At 41.0% G+C, this 23,605-nt stretch overlaps 1 protein-coding gene across 3 annotated transcripts in view; it reads right to left on the reverse strand.

Annotated features, from left to right (window-relative positions):
- Positions 1 to 23,015, reverse strand: part of SUSD6 (sushi domain containing 6) — a 68,920-nt gene extending 45,905 nt beyond the window's left edge. Inside the window, exon 1 of one of the 3 annotated variants that reach the window (XM_081315616.1) lies at positions 22,435 to 23,015. The gene's annotated coding sequence lies outside the window, so the exon portion shown is untranslated. Of the gene's footprint in view, positions 1 to 22,087; positions 22,286 to 22,434 lie in introns of those variants that run through there. The other 2 variants (XM_081315617.1, XM_081315615.1) reach the window with 2 other exon arrangements.
- Between the last annotated feature and the right edge of the window lie 590 nt (positions 23,016 to 23,605).

Here is a 23,605-nt window from a genome sequence, read left to right on the forward strand (position 1 = left end):
CTGAGCACTTAGAAAGTGCAAAATATATTGCAAGCAGCTCCTCTGTTCATGATTTTGGTATCCTTAAATACACACTAATAATTTGAGACATATTAGCAATTTCTGCCCACATTGCCACTCACAGACTCATACTGGCAGAACATGTGGGACCAGGAGGCAGCAGCAGAGGATTCAGCAAAGAGCAAGAAAAACATCTGCTGGTTTTACTAAAAATACTATATGATTTGTACTAAATACACAATGACAATTGATGTTTAGATGAGATCCTGCCCCATCGTTTAGATAGAAAATGAACAGTTTGAATACCTCATCCACCTACTACTGCCATGTGATGTTACAGCATCTCAAAATAGACCAACCAGAAACAAATCAAGAGCCAACAGTATTTCTCTCTTAAAACCCCAACTTCTCTTGGTTCCACGTTTGCAAGGGTTTGTGGAATTGGTTACCTAGCTCCAATCAAGATTTTTTAAAAAAATGCAAAATCTTTCAGACACCACAAAAAATGGTTTATGTTCAGTATGAAAAGATTTTGAAAGATCTGGTTTTTTTATCCAGTTGTAAAACAAAGGCACATAAATTGTCATATAGCAAAAAATACTCCATGTTTGTTGTTAGCTAGTTTACTATTTTAGACATTTAGAGGCTACTTAAAGCTCCAATTTTCACAAATATCTCCCTCATGGTCCCAGAAGCAAGCAGCACCCTGTCATCAGCACTTAATAAAATGTAACTTTGTACATACAAGCTGATGTTACTTAGAAGGCAAACCAACGGACTTCCATTTTTGCTCTTCAACCAGCATGATAAATCTCACAACTATGATACTACAACTATGATACTACCACTCAGACTCTTTGCAAATCCTTAATCTGCTGAGCTGATTCATGACATTGGAGGCAAATGTGTTTGCAGTTCATTACAGTTATTTCCAAGGGCCAATAAATTTGCAAGGATAGGTGTGCAGTTATTTTTAATATCTGTAACAAAGTTTTTTCATTACTTTTTAGAATGACCCTTCAGTGTTTCTATATTGAAAAGAAATCAGCTACATCACCAGAATAACACGTTACACGGCTACTCAGAATAAACTGAAAAGAAATCTCAAAATAAATCAAAGTTAGCTTTCTTTCAAGCTAGACAATAATTCCTATAATTAGAAATCTGAGAAGTATAACCAAATTATTTAAGAAAATACTTCAGAATACTTTCACCCAAGTTTAAAAACCAGAGCACCACTGAAATTAGCAGAAGAAAGATTTTTTTAAAAAAAACTGGCTATAAACATACATATAGAAAAGGTCTGTAATGAATAAAGCACCTCTCATTCGCGATCTGATTGAGGAGGAGCATGCGGACCTGGCTTGCATTACGGAGACCTGGTTGGGCCCAGAGGGCGGGGTCCCCCTGGTTGATCTTAGCCCATCAGGTTTCCGGGTGCTGCACCAGCCTAGGGCTCAAGGTAGGGGCGGTGGAGTGGCAGTTGTTGTGAGGGAGACCTTATGTCCGCGGGAGGCCACCATAGTCCAGATAGCCGGGTGTGAGTCCCTCCTCCTGAGATGTGGTCCCAGAGCTCAGTTGGGCTTGCTGTTGGTGTATATTTCACCTAGACACGTGGCAGCAGCCCTGCCTGAGCTTCTCGATATCCTCTCAGGGTTGGTGGTTGAGTTCCCCAAACTTATAGTTTTGGGTGACTTCAACCTACCATCCCTGGGGGGATCATCTGAGTTAGCTCGGGAGTTCATGGCTTCCATGACGGCCATGGACCTGAAGCAGGTTATTCTGGGCCCAACTCACGGAGGGGGTCACACGCTCGATCTGGTTTTTCTATCTGGACAGTGGTTAGATGATCTTGGGGGGGGGTTCCCCAATTAATTTACCCCTGTCATGGACCGATCATCATCTCCTGCGGATGGTCTTCCGTTTTGCCACTCCCTGTCGTGGGGTTGCTGAGCCAACAAGATGGTTCCGCCCTAGGCGCCTTATGGACCCTGAGCGGTTCCAAACGGCGCTTGGGCCCCCACCTGCCTCCTTTGCTCACAGCTCGGTCGATGCCCTGGTGGAAGCCTGGGAAAGGGCAGCCACAGAGGCACTCGACCAAGTTGTACCCATGCGGCCCTTGACCCGACGCAGATCCCAACGGGCCCCATGGTTCTCCATGGAGCTCCGCGAGATGAAGCGTCGGAGACGGGGCCTAGAGAGCTGTTGGAGGTCCAGCCAATCCGAATCCGACCGGTTACGACTAAGGTCGTTTACGAGAACTTATCTCGCAGCATTGAGGGTGGCTAGGTCTAACCACTTTGCCACCCTCATTGCGTCCGCAGAGAATCGCCCGGCCGCCCTGTTTAGGGTGACTCGCTCTCTCCTTAATCAGGAGGTGAGGGAGGAACCCTTGCAGGGTCGAGCCGAGGAGTTTAGTCGATTTCTGTCGGACAAAATCGCTCGGATCCGGACCGGTTTGGACTCCGACTGGGCAGAGTCTGACGAAGAGGATACGGGCGGTCTTGTCGATTTAATCTGGGAAGAGTTCGATCCTGTGACCCCTGAAGTAGTGGACAAGATCATGGGGAAGCTGAGCTCCACCACGTGTTTGTTGGACCCGTGCCCCTCCTGGCTGACTTATGCAGCCTGGGATGGGACACGAGGCTGGCTCCAGGCAGTGATTACTGCTTCTTTGAGTCAGGGTAGTTTTCCCGCCGCCTTGAAGGAGGCGGTGGTGAGACCCCTTCTCAAGAAGCCTGCCTTGGACCCAGCAATTTTAAACAACTATCGTCCGGTCTCCAACCTTCGCTTTTTGGCGAAGGTTGTTGAGAGCGTGGTGGCGCATCAGCTCCCTTTGTTCTTGGAGGAAGCTGACTACCTAGACCCGTACCAATCGGGTTTCAGGCCCGGGTACAGCACGGAGACGGCATTGGTCGTGCTGGTGAATGATCTCTGGCGGGCTCGGGACAGGGGTTGTTCCTCTGTCCTAGTCCTTTTAGACCTCTCAGCGGCTTTTGATACCATCGACCATGGTATCCTGCTGCGACGTCTCAGGGGGTTAGGAGTGGGAGGCACGGTTCTCCAGTGGTTCTCCTCTTACCTCCTGGGACGTTCGCAGTCGGTGTTAGCAGGGGGGCAGAGATCGACCCTGAGACCTCTCATTTGTGGAGTTCCTCAGGGATCGGTTCTCTCGCCTCTCCTGTTTAACATCTATATGAAGCCGCTGGGTGAGATCATTCGTGGTTTTGGAGTTGGGTATCACCAATATGCTGATGATACCCAACTTTTTATTTCTACCCCAAACCACCCCAGCGATGCCCTCGACGTGATGTCCCGTTGCCTGGAGGCGGTCCGGGTCTGGATGGGGAGGAACAGGCTTCGACTCAACCCTGACAAGACTGAGTGGCTGTTCGTGCCGGCATCCCGGGAAATTCCGATTATCCCATCATTGGCCATGGGGGGTGAGCTATTACCCCCCGTAGATAGGGCCCGCAACTTGGGGGTCCTTCTAGATTCACAGCTCTCCTTGGAAGAGCATATTGGAGCTGTGACTAGGGGGGCCTTTGCCCAGGTTCGCCTGGTGCGCCAGTTGCGGCCCTATCTAGACCGGGATGCCTTGCGCACAGTCACTCATGCGCTCGTGACCTCTCGTCTAGACTACTGTAATGCTCTCTACATGGGGCTGCCCTTGAGGTCCACCCGGAGACTCCAGCTGGTGCAGAATGCAGCCGCGCGAGTCGTCTTGGGAGTTTCCCGATACTCCCATGTTACACCTCTGCTCCGCGAGCTGCATTGGCTACCGGTTGCTCTCCGGGTGAGGTTCAAGGTGTTAGTTATGACGTACAAAGCCCTTCATGGCATGGGTCCGGATTACCTACGGCAACACCTGCGACCGGCGTCAACGTCCCTCCGTCCAGTGCGCTCCCACAGAGAGGGCCTCCTCAGGGTGCCGCCGATCAAAGAATGCCGATTGGTGACCCCCAGGGGGAGAGCGTTCTCTGTGGGCGTGCCAGACCTCTGGAACAGCTTACCGGTTGAGCTCCGGACGGCCCCCGACCTTCGCTCCTTCCGGCGTGATCTTAAAACATTCTTTTTCGAACAAGCTGGCCTGGTCTGACGGGATGGGGTTGGGTTTTTAAAATTAGTTTTTAACTTAATTATGTATTGATTTTATGGGCATGATGTTTAATTGGTTTTTAATGGTTTTTTAATTTTTGTATCTGGTTTTTTATTATGTATTGCCCTGTTCACCGCCCTGAGTCCTTCGGGAGAAGGGCGGTATAGAAATCAAATTATTAAATTAAATTAAATTAAATATATAATTTGCTTGGAAACCATCCTCCTTTGCTAAATAGGACCCTATAAAGGGGACTTTGCTAGATCTTTACAATGGTTGAATTGAGCCAACACAGACTGAACTCAAGTTCCCCCTGAAATTAAAAAAATTAAGTTCAACTAATTTAGTTTAGACTCAATCACTGGTTTGCTGAGGAACACTACTGTTTTAAACTCAAGTCATCTCTATCCAAATAAATGTTCCAAATATTGTTATGTAAAGTAAAATATGGACCCCAAATACAACACCAGTTTAATTAGAAGCAAAGTCAAAAGCAAAGGGAGGGTGGTATACAAATTACATATGTGCAGTGCCACATTGCCTGCTGATGATACAGACAATGTGGGATGATGAACAGAAAAAGTAAACGTTTAAAGAATCTTGTTAAAAAAATGGGTAAAAATCAGAATTAAATTAATGTCAAATGCAAAAGTTCTTTACTTAGAAAAAATAATAAATCAAATACACAAGCAACAGATGAGAAATACCTGTGGTTGATGTAAATGATATCAAGAAAAATGAGGAAATTATTGACACTGGGTATGTTCAAGCAGAGGTTGGAAAGCCATTTGTCAGGGATGCTTTAATTTGGCCCCTTCCAATTCCATACAGATCATACACAAGTCCATGTATAATGACTATGTATCAACCATGAGAATAAAAAAGACAATAAATATTTTTTCCAAATAATGTTCTTGCAAGTTTACCAACTAATCTTTCGAAAACTAATATTTTATTTCAAACTAAGTCACCATAAAATATCCTATAACAACTAAAAAGATCTATCTGTATATAGTCATATGAAAAAATAAGCGCAGAAACGAATAGGAATAGAATATTTTATTGGCCCAGTATGATTGGACACACAAGGAATCTGTCTCCTATGCATAAGCTCTCAGTGTACATACAAACAACAAAGTAAATAATCATAAGTCACCAATAGGAGAAGGTAGTAGAAAAGATGAGAAGGATAACAGTGATACAGCCGTACTTCATGAGTAGATATCCTTAGGCATAAGACAGTGCTGTGGGAATTAGGTGTTTAGCAGAATGATGGCACAGGGGGAAAACTCTCTCTGTGTCTAGCTGTTTTTGCATGCAATGCCCTATAGCTGCATCGTGAGGGGAGGAGTTGAAATAGTTTTCAGTATGTCCAAGATGTGAGGATGTTTGATTTTTTTCAATGTATTTCAACATATAACTATTTCATCTTCATTTTAACAATACTGACAGATGAGATATAATATTGTTGTTGTTGTTAGTTGCGAAGTCGTGTCCGACCCATCGCGACCCTATGGACAATGTTCCTCCAGGCCTTCCTATCCTCTACCATCTTCTGGAGTCCATTTAAGCTCATGCCTACTGCTTCAGTGACTCCATCCAGCCACCTCATTCTCTGTCGTCCCCTTCTTCTATTGCCCTCGATCTTTCCCAGCATTAGGCTCTTCTCCAGTGAGTCCTTCCTTCTCATTAGGTGGCCAAAGTATTTGAGTTTTAGCTTCAGGATCTGGCCTTCTAAAGAGCAGTCAGGGTTGATCTCCTCTAGGACTGACCGGTTTGATCGCCTTGCAGTCCAAGGAACTCGCAGGAGTCTTCTCCAGCACCATAGTTCAAAGGCTTCAATTCTTTGGCGCTCAGCCTTTCTTATGGTCCAGCTTTCACTGCCATACATTGCAACTGGGAAGACCATAGCCTTGACTATACGCACTTTTGTTGACAGGGTGATGTCTCTGCTTTTTAGTGTGCTGTCTAGATTTGCCATGGCTGAGATATAATATACAATATGCATTATTTATATTCTGTAATCTAATGTGCAATTTAAATAAACATAAAATACAAATTTCAAATGTAGGCAAAGTAAACATACATCTATATTTTATCACTACCTCAAATATTTAAAATTGGTATATGGGAGGAACCTATCTTATTGAAATCTCAGTCTTTTAGTTTGAATTACACTTTTTTGTTGAAGTGTATAATATCACCATCCCTAGATCAAAATAGCTCTCTGAGGCCTCCAGAAAGAACATTATAGACGCCTTTGAGTCTGGGAAGGGATTTAAAAAGATCACCAAACAATTGGACATCAACCATTTCACTGTCTGGAAGATCATCTACAAGTAGAAAAAAAATCTCAAACAATTGCCAACATGCCCAGGACCAGCTGTCCCAGCAAGTTCAGCCCAAGAGCAGAATGCAAGATGCTGAAAGAAGACTCTGAGAACCCAAGCAATTTATCATATGACCTACAGATAATCCTCATCACTATTATGCATTATTTGGCCACAGTACAAGACGACACGTTTGGCAAAAATAGAGGTAGCATTTCACAAGATGACTCTGATATCAATAGTAAAGAAGGATGGTGTAAATTTTATTTCTTGCACTAGGGCCTAAGCAGCTCACTATTACAAATACACAACGAATCCTTCATTGTACCAGGGGATTCTCAAGGATAATGCAAGATCCACATACAGAAAAAATGAACTTCAACTGAAAGTGGAGCTTGCAACATGTCAATGGCCCTAAACATTTCAGTAAATCCATCAAGGAATTATTGGGGGCAAAAAAAAAAAGAATTGGATGGTTTTGGAATGGCCAAGTCAAAGTCTGGATCTAAATCACATTGAAACTAATCAAGGAGAGAAGCAACATAGAAATAAGGAGAAATTTCCTGACAGAACAATTAATTAGTGGAACAACTTGCCTCCAGAAGTTGTGGGTGCTCCAACACTGGAAGTTTTTAAGAAGAGATTGGATAACATTTGTCTAAAATGATATATAGGGTCTCCTGCTTGAGCAGGTGGTTGGACTAGAAGACCTCCAAGGTCCCTTCCAACTCTGTTATTCTGATAGTTTCTGCCAAAGGGGGGCAATTACAGATATTAAAGCCAAAGGTGTACTTATTTCTTCCACAGAAGGAAATGGCGTATCTGTTAATTAATTTTTTGTTGAATAAACAAGTGCAAAGTCAATTTTTCATAGTTATTTTTGGTTCAATCAAAACAATTATATTGTTTTGTTGTTGTCTGACCCATTGCGACCCTATGGACAATGTTCCTCCAGGCCTTCCTGTCCTCTACCATCTTCTGGAGTCCATTTAAGCTCACGCCTACTGCTTCAGTGACTCCATCCAGCCACCTCATTCTCTGTCGTCCCCTTCTTCTATTGCCCTCAATCTTTCCCAGCATTAGGCTCTTCTCCAGTGAGTCCTTCCTTCTCATTAGGTGGCCAAAGTATTTGAGTTTTAGCTTCAGGATCTGGCCTTCTAAAAAGAGCAGTCAGAGTTGATCTCCTCTAGGACTGACCGGTTTGATCACCTTGCAGTCCAAGGGACTTGCAGGAGTCTTCTCCAGCACCACAGTTCAAAGGCCTCAATTCTTTGGCGCTCAGCCTTTTTTATGGTCCAACTTTCACTGCCATACATCGCAACTGGGAAGACCATAGCCTTGACTATACGCACTTTTGTTGACAGGGTGATGTCTCTGCTTTTTAGTGTGCTGTCTAGATTTGCCATGGCTTTCCTCCCCAAGAGCAAGCGTCTTTTAATTTCTTGGCTACAGTCCCCATCTGCAGTGATCTTGGAGCCCAGGAAAATAAAATCTGTCACTACCTCCATTTCTTCCCCATCTATTTGCCAGGAATTGAGAGGGCCGGATGCCATGATCTTGGTTTTCTTAATGTTAAGTTTCAACCCAACTTTTGCATTCTCCTTCTTCACCCGCAACAAGAGGCTCTTTAGTTCTTCTTCACTTTCTGCCCCAACACTGGAGGTTTTTAAGAAGAGACTGGACAGCCATTTGCCTGAAATGGTATAAGGTTTCCTGCCAGAGCAGGGGGTTGGACTAGATGACCTCCAAGGTCCCTTCCAACTTTTATTATTATTATTATTATTATTATTATTATTATTATTATTATTATTATTATTATTATTATTATTATTATTATTATCTGCATACTGTATCTTAGGTTGTTGATATTTCTTCCGGCAATCTTAATTCCAACTTTTGATTCATCTAGCCCTGCCTTTCTCATGATGTGCTCTGCATATAAGTTAAATAGGCAGGGCGACAATATACAGCCTTGCCGGACTCCTTTCCCAATTTTGAACCAATCAGTGGTTCCGTGTCCAGTTCTCACTGTTGCTTCTTGGCCCACATATAGGTTTCTCAAGAGACAAATAAGATGGTCTGGTACGCCCATCTCTTTAAGAACTTGCCACAGTTTGTTGTGATCCACACATTCAAAGGCTTTAGCATAGTCAATGAAGCAAAAGTACATGTTCTTCTGGAACTCTCTAGCTTTCTCCATGATCCAGCGTATGTTGGCAATTTGATCTCTAGTTCCTCTGCCTCTTCGAAATCCTGCCTGTACTTCTGGCAGATTTCGATCCACATACTGCTGGAGTCTAGCTTGTAGGATTTTAAGCATAACTTTACTAGCATGAGAAATGAGTGCAATGGTGCGATAGTTTGAACATTCTTTGGCACTGCCTTTCTTTGGAATTGGAATGTAAACTGATCTTTTACAATCCTGTGGCCACTGTTGAGTTTTCCAAATTTGCTGGCAAATTGAGTGTAGCCCTTTACTGCATCGTCTTTTAAGATTCTGAATAGCTCAGCTGGAATACTGTCACCTCCACTAGCTTTGTTGTTGCTCAGCTTTTCTAAGGCCCACTTCACTTCACATTCTAGCATGTCTGGCTCGAGGTCAGTGACCACCTCATTGTGATTATCAGGGACGTTAAGCTCATTCTTGTATAGTTCTTCTGTGTAATTTTGCCACCTCTTCTTAATCTCTTCTGCCTCTGTTAGGTCCCTGCCATTTTGGTTCTTTATCATGCCCATTTTTGCATGAAACGTTCCCTTCATCTCTCCAATTTTCTTGAAAAGATCTCTGGTCCTCCCTATTCTATTGTTTTCTTCTATTTCTTCGCACTGTTCATTTAAGAAGGCATTCTTATCTCTTCTAGCTATTCTCTGGAATTCTGCATTCAATTGGGCGTATCTTTCTTTTTCTCCCTTGCCTTTCGCTTCCCTCCTTTCCTCAGCTATTTGCAAAGCTTCCTCAGACAGCCATTTTGCTTTCTTGCATTTCTTTTTCTTTGGGAGGGTTTTAGTTGCTACCTGTTCTACAATGTTGCGAACCTCTGTCCATAGTTCTTCAGGCACTCTGTCTATCAGATCTAATTCCTTAAATCTATTTGTCACCTCTACTGTATATTCAACAGGGATATGATTTAATTCATACCTGAGTGGCCTAGTGCTTTTCCCTACTTTCTTCAGTTTAAGCCTTAACTTTGCAATGAGAAGCTCCTGGTCTGAGCCACAGTCAGCTCCTGGTCTTGTTTTTACTGACTGTATAGAGCTTCTCCATCTTTGGCTGCAGAGCATATAGTCAATCTGATTTCTGTGTTGACCGTCTGGACCACGTCCAGCTTTCCTTGATTCATGGATCTTACATTCCAGGTTCCTATGGAGAAAAAATCTTTATAGCATCAGACTTTCCTTTCACCACCAGACACATCCACAGCTGAGCATCCTTTCGGCTTTGGCCCAGTCACTTCATTCTTTCTGGCGCTACTAGTACTAGCCCTCTGCTCTTCCCCAGTAGCGTATTGGACGCCTTCCAACCTGAGGGGCTCATCTTCCAGCGTCATATCATTTTGCCTTTTGGTACTGTCCATAGGGTTTTCATGGCAAAGATACTGGAGTGGGTTGCCATTTCCTTCTCCAGTGGATCACGTTTTGTCAGAACTCTCTGGTATGACCTTTCCGTCTTGGGTGGCCCTGCACAGCATAGCTCATAGCTTCATTGAATTACGCAAGCCCCTTCGCCATGACAAGGCAGTAATCCATGAAGATATTTAGGTATTACATATTAGGAAGACATGCACAATCCAGAGTTAGGTAACTTTGATTGATACCACCCTATCAGAGTATCCCTGAGTCACAAACCTTCTACCTTTCTCAGAACCAGCAAGTCAGCAAAAATGGACAAACACTTTCCCCATCAATTCCATAATGCCTCCAATATATATTCATTCTACGTTGAAAGCTGAAAATCTGGTTATGATTCTGAATTAGATATAAGATATTTACACTAATCTACAAAAAATGTATAATCTCCAAAATCAAGGAAACATACTAAGATGCTAAATCATATTTTATATTTATCAAGAATAGCATTACAGGTAGTCCTCGACTTACGACCACAATCGATCCCAAAATTTATGTTGCTAAGTGAAACACTTGTTAAGTGAGCTTTGCACCATTTTTCAACCTTTCTTGCCACGGCTGTTAAGTGAATCATTGAAGTTGTTAATATTGTTATTAAGTGAATCTGGCTTCCCCATTGACTTTGCTTGTCAGAAGATCACAAAAGCTGATCACATGAACCCTGGTTCCTCCACTGTCCTAAATATGAACCAGTTGCCAAGCAACCAAATTTGGATCATGTAACCAAAGAGATGCTGCATGTGAAATGTGAAAAATGGTCATAAGTCACATTTTTCAGTCCTATTGTAACTTTGAATGGTCACTAAATGAACTGTTGTAAGTCGAGGTCTACCTGTAGTTTTACCGTACTCTCCATTCAAACTTTTGTGTATTTAAACGCTACAAATTATTTAAGGAAAAAAAATTGAATAATTCTTTGTTTCCATTCTGTTCTTTTGCATATCTAAACATATACTTTCAGCATAAGAGTTCAGAACAATAATTCAAGTTTATCTACACCAGAAAGAAGTCAAAATTAGCTATGTTGGATTGCTGTAATGGTCTATGACCAAATAAAAACTGACTGATTGGTGGGTTTGCTGTAAAGTAAAAAAAAAATTTTTAAGTTATGCTCTATTTATGTATACAACCATAAAATTTTCTTAATAGAACATAGACACGATTGGCCACTGCCTCTTTCCAAAACATTTTTAACTTCTCAGTTAAAAAAATACAGACCTAGTATTTCCTTGTAGTCTTCCATCCAAAAACTACCCAGCCCAGCCCTACTTAGTTGGCTGATCTCAAACAAGGACAGCAAGGTGCTGGGCTACGTAGCCATTGTTCTCATTTAAAGTAGCTGATTCATCTATAATCAAGAAAACTATGCCTTAAAGAGCTTGTCTTCAGGCTAAGGTGAGTTTCCTTTAAAATAATCAGATTTAAATTACAACATGCTTCCCAGTCTACCACAGCAGATTTAGAAACTGTGTGAAAGAATGAGTACTGGAGCAGCAACATCCATCCTTTTAATAATATCTCCCCTGCTAGATACAATCCTGGTGACACTGGATCATTAGATCTGTATTCCAAGCAATTTAAATTTCCAAAAAGAAACTGCAAATACTCACAATTTCATTTTAGTAGCTCTCAAATGATCATCCAGACCACAGAAATCAAATTGTCATCTGTATCTTTACAGCTTTGACAAAATAATGGTCCTCTAAATCACGTGTGTCAAACTTGGTGATGTATCATGACTTTTTTTGCCTTTGCAGAGCTCAAGTGGGAGTGGCCTACATGTGACGCATTTGGCCCCTGGGCCGCCAGTTTGACACCCCTGTTCTAAATCATTAGGCATGGAAATCTGTTAATCATTTTGTTGATGAGGTATACTCCATATGTCATGGTCTCACCACAAGCTAGTAGTTTGAGCCAAATTTGAAGCTTAAAATATTTAATGGATGTGATCAAAGGAGCACAAAACAATCAGAGAAGTAAAGATTAATGAAATATTTTCTGATTAACTTCCACAGATCTTCAAATATATATGAGATAAAATTAAAAGGCAGAAGCTTTAGGTATTTATACAATGTAACGGGATATGAGTAAAATGAAATATATATTCTATGATACAATTATCTGGGATACAGAAAAGCATCAAATGTGACTTTAAAATGTCTAAAGGACTATGCACACACATGCTATTTTTATCTTTTATTACAACTGCCTCCCCATACATACCACCTCCCTCCTGCCTCATAGTCTTCACAACTGAATAGGTTCATTTGAGAAATAACATATGTACTTCTAATCTCAATGTCCCGCTAAGGAGAATTACAGCAGGTAATCATACTTCCAACATTATCTTAGCCATTCAGTTTCTTATTTCAGCATCTCTCGTAATTAGCTACAAAAAAATCTAAGCAGGGCAAGAATAATTTTCAATTATAAAGGTGCAAGGTAACATTAAAGAGCTTACATTTGCATACCTGGGCTGTGGGACATTAATTCACTGGAAACAGCAGCTCACACACTTCAGCTGGCAAGTGAAGGGATAGTAATTCATCCTTTCACCTTAGAATGTTCACATTTCTTGCAATCAACAACAATGCTTATACCAACGCAAGTAATTTCTTCAACATTTTTTAATTTGCTGCCCAAACTGGTAATCTGATATGAAAGCTGTGATATATACACTATCATTTACTCAAAATTAAATTTAATATCTTCCATAAGCAGCAACAAGCCAACAAACAGAAACCAGTCAGGTGTCAGCTGAGGCCAAGTTGAAAATAAAAGTGAGCTAGTATGCTCTTTTTAGCATTGCTCCTGAATTCCCACCTCCTCACCATAAGCTAACTTTGCTGACAGAACCATATTAGGAATTCTTTCCATAGTGAACAAAACTTATTTACCAACTCATCACAGAAACAACAGATCCACCAGATTATTCCAGAATAAGAAACCAAATACAGAATCTGAACAATCTTGTATTTACAAATAAAAATATAGCTACTTTTCTCATTCTTCAAATGATGTAGTCCAAATACTGATAACATGAGCATTGCAGCTCTTTTAATATTCCATAGTTTAAAAAAGTGCCACAATGAAAAACTAAAGTATTTTCATAATCTTGTGAAATTTCAAATTCAAGTAATTTTTTAAAAATTCTATTATATATATCTATACCGTTATTTGTCCAGTTATTCCTTGAAACAAATATCCAAGGTAATTTGTTTCAAGGAACTAACTCAGAATCAAGTTTACAATTAACACTTTCCCAATAAAAGTGTGCCTATATATTTTCATTAGAAAAATATTCAGTCTGTTTCTTTGAATCTTCTCTGCGTAGAATATGTATATACAAAAAGAAGCAACTTGTTCAAAGATCCAAAAATTAAAATCTGAATTGCCACATGACAGACTTACAGAGAAAAGTGAAATTATTGCTTTGCAGTATTACGCTGCACCAACTATCCAAATTTACATGCCATATATCAGCCAACATGCCCTAGAACAGACATGTCAAACACAAGGCCTGGGGGCTGGATCCGGCCCGCGAAGTGGTTTCATGTGGCCCGTGAAGCCATCCTGGAAACAGTGAGGGAACGGCCCCCACTGCCTTGGCCCTGGCCCAGAGACCCTCCTTCTGCCAGAGATGCTCAGATCTGTCCCACTCCTGCCCAGGCCCCCATAGGCACCCTTGATGTGAACGATGTAGAGCTGGCCACGCCCACCCAGTAGGCCATATGCACTCTAGCCACACCCACCCAGTAGGCCACGCCCACCCTGGCCATACCCACCCGGCCCCTTGTGGGCAACCGCAATGTTGATGCGGCGCTCAATGAAATTGAGTTTGACACCCCTGCACTAGAATTTTAGAATTCTGTACTTAGTCTTTCCCCTTGTAAGGATTTCGGTGTAACTCTATTTCATGCATCCTGAGAAAAAAGTATAATGCCTGATGTGGGGAAAAAAGTGAAGTTTAAAATTCCCAATAAGCCACAAAACTCACTAGATATTCTTGGGCAAATTGCAAAGTTAAATGAATTTACAATTTAGGATTTATTTTAAAAGCACATATATTACACTCTGAAATATTAAGACATGTTGATGTAACAACATTGCACTCTGTCAATTTAAACCCAAGGACAGAAGCAACAATGACTTTCTAGGCAATACAAAAATTTAAAATTGGAAAAACCTAATAAATTGTTAAGATATAAAAGAAATGGAATTATTTGTCAATTTACAATGCAACCAATCCCAGAGGACTCTGGGTGGTATACAATACAGTAATATACAAAATAAAAATACAAAATCATAAAACCCCAAAAGCTAATATAGGGCTTCTTGCTGGGAAAAATATAGCCTTGGGTTGCTTATAGAACAATAATAAGTAGGACTGCATGTGCCTCTCCAGGAAGAGTTTTCATAAAATCATAGGGTTGGAAGGGACTTGGAAGTCATTTAGCCCAACCCCTGCCATTTTATAAGCACAGCCAGATGAACTAATTCTCCTTTACTGTAAGGATATATTAACAGAATTCTTGCAAATCTGAAAGTACTTTTCTCCCTGTCATGTTTATAGCCCAAGAACTAGGTTCTTTCTGATCGTCAGGCCCACATTCCTGTTATGAGCTCAGCTGTCTCTTATCTGATTGTTGTCCTGGCTTTGGCTCTTTCCCCTGTCTACCAAGGTAATTCCCACATAACATGGCATGAGGGGAGGGCTGCCATAGAGAATGCCTGTTGTCTTCTCCAGCGGCTCTCAATATTTTCTATACCCCGCACCGCTAGAACGCTTCTTATATATTCTCGCACCCCTTACAAAAGTTTAAAATAACGGCAACAAATTATACATATACACTATAATTTTGAAAACCCAAGTTTCCGCATTCCCTGGAATATCATCTTGCGAGCACCCCTGGTTGGGAATCCCTGGTCTATTCTATATCTCATGAAGCAGATGACTGTCAAAAGGTCCTCTTCCAGTGATTGCATCAGATGGGCAAATTCAATCTTGGGAATATGTTGCCTCATAAAATTCTGATATTGAGCTATATACAGTTTTAAGATAATCACCAGCCCTTTGAAATGGACTCAGAATTATTGTCACATGTTGTATCAGCTATAGCTTCCAAGTAATCTCAAAAGACAGCCTCATATACGACATGCTAGCTAATTGGATGTTGATCAGTTTTTGAGTTACTGAGGTCAGAACACTGTGGCTCAATTTCGTTATTATTGAAGCACTAACCAATAAAAACCACAGTGCCATGTTTTCCAGCTGCTATTTGAGGATAAAATGAAACTGCAAATTCTTAAGTCATCTTCTTTAGGGGAATGAATCTCTATCCAAAGTAATACTAGGATTCATGTTATTGATAGTAACTACAACTGTTCTGTCTTGATAGGATCTGAATGTATTTTGCCCTATCCAGATGCCAAAACCTTCTAGATGCTGGTTCAGGATCTTCAGTTTAGTGCATAACAGTAAGGTATCAAATATTAACAGTATACTTACAATGGTTTAAAAGGTAAAGGTTCCCCCGCACATATGTGCTAGTCATTTCTGACTCTAGGGGCCGGTGCTCATCTCCGTTTCAAAGCCGAAGAGCCAGCGCTTGTCCGAGGACGTCTCCGTGGTCATGTGGCTGGCATGACTAGACGCCAAAGGCGCACAGAACGCTGTTACCTTCCCACCGTAGTGGTCCCTATTTTTCTACTTCCATTTTTACGTGCTTTCGAACTGCTAGGTTGGCAGAAGCTGGGATGAGTAACAGGCGCTCACTCTGTTACGCGGCACTCGGGATTCGACCCACCAAACTGCCGACCTTCTGATTGACAAGCTCAGCGTCCTAACCCACTGAGCCACCACGTCCCTTTACAATGGTTTGCTCTTAAGCAAATAAATTTCTCTCTTCTGATTTCATGAAGTTAGTAAACAGCATGGGGAAAAGCAAAGAGCCCTGTATGACTCCTTATTGGAACTTCCATGGAGTCAATCTTTTTCTTCCCTAATACCTGACTGGAATTACGCACTTAAGTAAGAGAGGAACCATTGCAAAAGTATGCCCTCTACTCCCAAAGCTTATAGGCAATCTAAAACAATACCACAGTTAATAGTATTTGTAATTGTATGAAGCAATGACCCGGAGAGGTAGGAAGAAAAGCTACAGATTAGAAAATGGTCAGATAAGAGGCAGATTAGCCCACATACGGAATGGGGGCATGGCAAACATTTCAAAAGGGACCCTTCTTAATTTCTTGAACTGCCAAGGGGGTGGGGGGACATACTTTCAGCCTTGCAATATTCTGTTAATATAACCTTACAATAGTACTTCTGGAGTTGGGCCTGTTCTTTTCCTTTTGGGCCTTCTGAAGCTGAAGCCCAGCCACTTTCTCAACCTTCTCTAAAATGAGAAGGTTGGAGACTTTATGAACATTATCCAGGAGAATCTTGAGAAGAGGGCATACCACCATCCCTTTCAGAGTAAGAGGGACCACCTTCTCTCTCAGAGAGGCTTTTACCACCATATGGCAGTAAACCACACATTCCTTTCCTAGCAATCTTGATCAACCAGAAGAGACAAGAATCTCACAACTTGATGGTTGCAGTGTCGCAGGGTCACATGATTGCCATTTGCGACCTTTACTTCCAACTTCTAACAAGCAACTTCAATAACAAAGCCAGCAAAAGCTTGTAAATAGCAATTATATGATACAGGATGCATATTCTTTTCCCATATTAACCGTAATTCCCATGGCATTCATGGAATATACAATATGAAAGAAAGTAAGCCCATGAAGAACTACAGTTTCTAACACATTAAAGTGCTTCCAATGTTTTTGTGTATCAGGAAAACATTAAATGAAAGGAGGTAACCATCAACGTTGAGCTATTTTAATCGAGTAGAAGTATCCTGTTTGCAAACTTGAGAATATGGAACAAGTACTCATAACTGTTTCCTGTTTTCATTCACTCTCTGTCCTACAAAACATCGTGCCATTAAAAGCTGCACTTATGTTTCTCTATGTGATTTTGTAAAAAATAGACTCAATATTAGATACATATAATGTATTTTTAAAGCATATTTTTTCATGGCAATAAAGAACTCCTAATAACAAATAATGCCTCTTTTCCCCTTATACACAAGAGAACAGAACCAGAGAGAATTAATATTAGCTAATGATGCACAATAATATGGCAAGTTTATCAAATCTATTTGTTTTAAAAAATCAAACACAACAGATTTAATGGTAATGAATACTAATTATTCCTAAACACTAAGTCAGCTGTAGAAGCAGCAATGACTGGTTTTTTTTGTACAACCTATTTTAAATATCTGCCCTTCCCTTATTAGTATACAGAGTTTATTTTCAAATGCCCTGTACTTTTTTCCAGCATAAAAGCAGTAACCAAAGATGAAAAAAACTGAAAGTATATTAAAGCTATTACTTAACAGTTGGGCAAATAGAATTTTTTCCAAACTCCAAAAATATTGACAAACGAATATTCTGTAGAAAGTCTTTTGATATCGCTATTCAATTACGATACATTACGTGTTCAAGAAAGCCCGAATCAAAACACAATAAAAACTCATCACAATTATTTCAGATCTAACATATTTGGGTAGCAGAAGCAAAAGAACAAATATGAATGCTCTAAATTATTTTCAATTTATTAAGTGCCCAACAGTCAAAACCTTTTTTGGAATGTTAAAAAAGTTTAACAGAAATGGTAAAAAGCAGGAAGAGTTATATAGTTTTGCCTTTAACCTCAGGAACATATTAGTCAGTATGATAACCTTGAAAGATGCACTTTGTATATCAGAGGCACTGTCAAGATTTCCATTACAATAACAATAAGGATGTCTCATGTATTCTGTGTCTATATTAGTAATGTCTCAATAAGAATACTAATAAACAGAGACAAATACATGGTCATTTCAAATATTTGATAGGAAGTCCTTTTTTAAAAATGCATGGACCCAGCTTACAGTATAGTCACAATATAATTGCAGTTCAATCTATTTTATTCATTTTGTTAAATTTATATTTTTCCCCACAGATTTATTTTATCTAATTTTGAAACTGCTCATCTCTTTTACAGAGGGAGGCTATATGGAGATCTCCCTCAATTTTGCCCATACAACAACCACCTTATTGGACAGGCTTCACTGAAAAGGGTGAACTTGAACCTAGGGTCTTCCAAGTTGTATTTCAGCAATTTAACTACAATACAACATCAACTGTTACTTTAAAAAAATATGTCCAATCCCAAGGGAAAAAAACATGTTGTGTTTAAAGTATTCCTACATATGTCAAATACATGTGGCCTAAATCCCTTTTTTTGCCTTTTCAATTCTTAACTCTGTACTGCTTTTTTTTTTTAATTCCATTTACCGGTATATCCCGCCCTTCTCCGAAGACTCAGGGCGGCTTACAAGCTTAGCAGTAGCCTTCATTCTATGTATATGCCTGCTTATTAGGGCTTTCACACACACACCAAGCGGCATTATTACAAAGTCATAAATATAAAATATTATTCACTCAAAGCTAAAAACCAATCTGACTTTGTCCAAACCATCAAAACTGATATACCAATTTTCTCAATAACCATTTAACTTAAGACTAGTAGCCTACAATTCTTTATGCTTGTTTTTTTAATCAAAAAACCATAACTCTTCCCCCATAATTAAATTATACTTTTTGTGCTTTTTAAAAAGACTGAACTAATAACAACTCAGCAACTATGATACTTTGCTCCAGTTTACTCTATTGAATAAAATAACAAGGAGTTAGTTTCAAAGATTAACGCCTAAATATGAAGTCTGAGAGCTATCCTTTGTTCAAGTTGGAAAAGGAAGTCTAGAAGGAAAACAGTCTAAACAATGTTTGATTAGCCTATATTACCTGACTCAAATCATTCACACCCTCCACATACTTCACCGTTTATGAGTTTCAAGGTTCAAGCAGTGAAAAAAACAATTGCTTTTGCTAGAACAAAACAAGGACAGACATTATGCCTTATATATGTTTTATTAAATGTATATCTCATATATCCACCAGGAATAGGCAACTAATAAAAATATTAGAATTTTAACTTTTCAGAAGCTTAGTTGAATACTTCATTGGGCCTTAATACATATTTTCATTTATCTCTTACTGTAGTTCTGGTGCAGCCAAGTATATTTAATTAGTAGACAAAGTATCATTACTACACTGCTTCAGGATTAAAGCAGCAAAATGTAGCTACTATCCTCAAGTCAACATTAATAATCTTGCCCATGTATAATTAAACTGTACAGGCTGAAAACCTGTATTTTTTAAAAAAGTAGATCCTCTTTAGTTAAAAATAAGGGTTGGAGTATCCAATCCAAGTTACCACTACAGAAGAGGGAAAAGGCAATTTTCGCTGATTTCCCCTTCAGTTCTGAGGATCAGTCCCAAGAAACTGTGGGACACTTTAGTATGAGAGTCAAACAGGAAAGTCAGAGAAAGATGAAACAAATTGAAATAATATCACTGCTCAATTCCTCCAGTGAACTCTAGTGAGAAATCCCTTCATAAACTTATAATGGTGCTATAAAACTTCAGTCTCTAAAAGAATTTAAAATTTTGAACTAAAATGATAGAAAGGATCCTGCCAAGCACAGCCTTATTACACAATTTGCAGATTTACCAGAAGACAAAGAAGCACAAGGAAACAACTTGGCAAGACTTCTGAGTTAGCGAGAAATCCAACTATTTCCACATTTTCTCAGATATGACCAATATTTGATGTAATATTATGTGTTATTCAGAAAGCCCCAAATAAACATTTCCAAAAAAAGGAAATTTAAAGCTTATTAAAGAACCTTTTTGCAGATCTCCCACTCCTAAATTCCATATGATCAGTCAAAACTTTTCTCCCAACTCTGGAATTGACAGTGAGATATAGTTGTGCTGCACATGGAGCATAATAAGAGGAAAGATCCCCAGTTTGTTTCCATCTTCACCATTAGGAATGTGGCAAAGACCAATAAGTAAACTGACAGTATACATTCTTTATAACTATCAATTATGAACATACAATATAAATCAGTATCCATTTTGCTGTCCCTGCTCAACAATCAAGTTTAAAATTTAATGCCCTAAATTTGCAGTAATCACATTTAAAACCCATTTGCACTAAACTATATTGAATAACCATTTGAAAGCATCACAGACCATGTTCCAAATTCATTTATTGTCTTTTTTTAAACTTCAAATTCTTCACTAATTTCTGTACCGAAGAGGTAAGAAGTAACTGAGTGTTCTTGCTAACAGGATATGATACACACATGCTAGCTAATCTTTCAAATCAAGTAAATCCTCAGAGACATGCAAATACAGAAAATCCCAGGCACCCATTTAGTTTTTGACATAAAACTGATTTGGTTAAATATCTAAATCATGTAGAAACTTTAACAAGATATTGGAAATTCAATATAAAAAGTAACACGAATATATCCATATTTATATATGTTAAATTTATACTATAGCAATACTATATACTCACTGGAGAAGAGCCTAATGCTGGGAAAGATTGAGGGCAATAGAAGAAGGGGACGACAGAGAATGAGGTGGCTGGATGGAGTCACTGAAGCAGTAGGTGTGAGCTTAAATGGACTCCAGAAGATGGTAGAGGACAGGAAGGCCTGGAGGAACATTGTCCATAGGGCCGCGATGGGTCGGACACGACTTCGCAACTAACAACAACAACAATACTATATACATTTACCTACATAGACCAAAACTATTTTTAGAAGTGACTTGATAGAACACAATCTAGAAATATATTTTTAAAAAAATCAAATAATGAGAATATAAACCACTATGAAAGAAACCATCAACATACTACAACTATTATAAGACTGTTGGGAAATAAACATCAAATTCTAGGCCTTAATCTTACTTCTTTCCCATATATTAAAATAACTACAAGGAATAAATTAAAGAAATGAGATGTAGAGTAAAACTGTAAGATTAATGATCAATATAACACTATAAATGATAATAGTGCTGTTTAGAACAAAAAGTATAATAGCTTACAATTAAATGTTCAAAAGTATTCAAGAGATATCACCATTTGATAGCATCAAGTTTTCACTTACATGTTTTGAAAATATTAAAAATGAGCTTTTCAATGTGAAGCAGTGCAACCTTTATACATAAAGTCCCACTGCATCCTGACTCAGAATTGCAATCTAAGCAAATTAAGAGTATATTCTCTCTCTACAGGTTGACATCAGTATCATATCGACTGTTTCTATTCCAGTAACCAACTACCTGATACACTCACCAAGTCTTACATAAAGCTTCTCAGAAAAGGCTGTTATCAAAACTGATGTCTTCCTAGCTTTTTAATCCAATAGCAGACTTACTTTTTCCACTTAGATCTTCTTTTACCTTTGCCGGCTTATTACCAAACTGAAACTGCATTATGACTTACATTTAAATTTTCAAAAGCCCAAATATTTTTGGGAGACTAGGAAAAGAACGATTTTATCCAGAAATTTTCTCTTTTTAAAAATAACCCAACGAAGCCGCAGAAAGCCCAGCTTTCTTTCAGAAAGCCCACGTTTGCTCAAGTAGTATTACCTAAGCCAGCTGCAGATTGAGACACAAAGAAACCGAAAAGCATTCCATTTGCCACTCCACCCTCTGCGAGTATATTTCACATAATACTTGTTTTGTGAAGTCAAGCCAGCCTCAGGGTTTTTCCCTTTAGCCACAGGAGGAGAAGCTACAAGAGCCTTAATTCATCTCCGTTTCAGAATCCATGGCTGACGTTAGACCGTCCTCCAGGAAGTGCTCCAAATCTTGCCTTTTCCACACAGGAGCTTCGTCCAGACAAGTTTTCAAGTTTCCCAGGCAAGGGGAATGAATGTCCACCACCCCCAGCCTCCCTTTTAAGAAAAGGGAAAGGGAACTGCGGCCCGTTTCCATTGCGGCCAACCCCCTCCCTCCCTCCCTCCCTCCCCCTCCCGCCAGAGCACGCAGAGATCCACAGATAACTGACCTTCACCTCGACTCTCAAATCCACCCTTGACCTTTGCAAGCCATCCTCCCTTGCATCTGCTGAAAGGGGGGAAAGCCTTCAGCAGTCTCGCCCTTCCCAGGCTCTGGGAAAGCAGGTGCGAGCGCCTGGCAAGGCAACAAGACGAGCAACTCTGACCGAGCTCTGCTGGCGGAGGCGCCCAAACCAGCCGTCTTCCGCACTGGCTTTACCCGTTTGGGTAACAAAGAGCCAGGAACCGAAGGAGGGGGGGGGGAAGAAGAGGGAGGCGCCTTCAGACCCTTCCACCCCCGCCTCCAAGACACTCCTCCTCCTCCTCCTCCCAAGCTAGTCGCTACCAAGCTACTCACCCAGCGGCCCGGGCAATTCGGGTTGATTCAGAACTGGGCAGCTACTTCTCCAATTCCGCTCCGCGGAACCGGGAACCCGGGTTACCGCAAGGCCGGCCGGCCGGCCTGCCCTTGGCTGCCTGGCGGCGGGAACGACGGGGGAGGGGGAACGGAGCCGCCGTCTCCTCCTGCCGCAGGGCTCGCGGCCGCTGCAACCACATTCACGGCGAGCAGAGAGTCCCGCGCGCCACGGGAAGAGGCCGGGCACGGAGGGTCCCGTCTTCGTCCGAAGCCCCGCGCGCGCGCGCGCGCGAGAAGGCGCCGCTTCCTAAATGCCGGTCGCCTACGCTTGCTTTTGCTGCTGCCGCTGCCGCTGTTGCCACAGCCGGCGCCTGCTTTGCCCTCCTACTCCCTTCAACTCGGCTGCTCCGGCTTCGCCGCTGCCAGAAGCAACAGCCGCTCCGAGCTGGCTCCACCCACTCTCTGTAGCGCGAGCGGGCCTCACGCGCCGGGCCTGCCGAGGAGGAGGAGGAGGAGGGGAAGGAGGCGGCCCTTACGCGCTTGGGTTTAAAGGGCCGCTTGAATGGCGAGCCAAGGCCGGAGTGAGAGGAGCTGGAAAGGGGAGGGGGCGGGGCCTCGCCGGCTTAAGCAGCCAGCGCCTAGCAGCTGCACGTGGACTGCCAGCGTTGCTGCACGCTGCCCTTTCTCGCCCCCGCGGCCGACGTGGTGGTGGTGGGGGCCCGCAGGTTTCCTTCACGAGTATCGAGGACGGCGGTGTCCAGATAAACCAGGGGTCTGGCTGAGGAATTCTGGGAGTTGAAGTCCACAAGTCATAAAAGGGCCAAGTTTGAAGACCCCCTGAGATAAACCAAAGAAAGCGGCGTTTTGTACTAATCTCAATGGGGGAAATACTAGATGATTGTCTATTTTTTATTTGAGGTATAGAATCTGGAGATATATACAATTATAGATTTCTAATATTTGGTAATTAAAGGTTACTTAGCATGGGATGTACGAGAAAAAGAAATTAGGGGTAGTATTACACTCCCCGGTCCTGTCTAATGTTGTTGTTCTTGTCTTTTTTGGTGTCTAGGATGTGTTGGTGTTTTTCTATTTGATGCGCCTTTTAGTACTTTGTAATAATGTTCTTGTTTTTTTATTTAAAATTTGTTTAATAAAAAATATAAAAAAA

Source organism: Vipera berus (assembly GCF_964194415.1).
Source record: "Vipera berus genome assembly, chromosome: 1".
Classification (NCBI taxonomy): Eukaryota; Metazoa; Chordata; class Lepidosauria; order Squamata; family Viperidae; genus Vipera; species Vipera berus.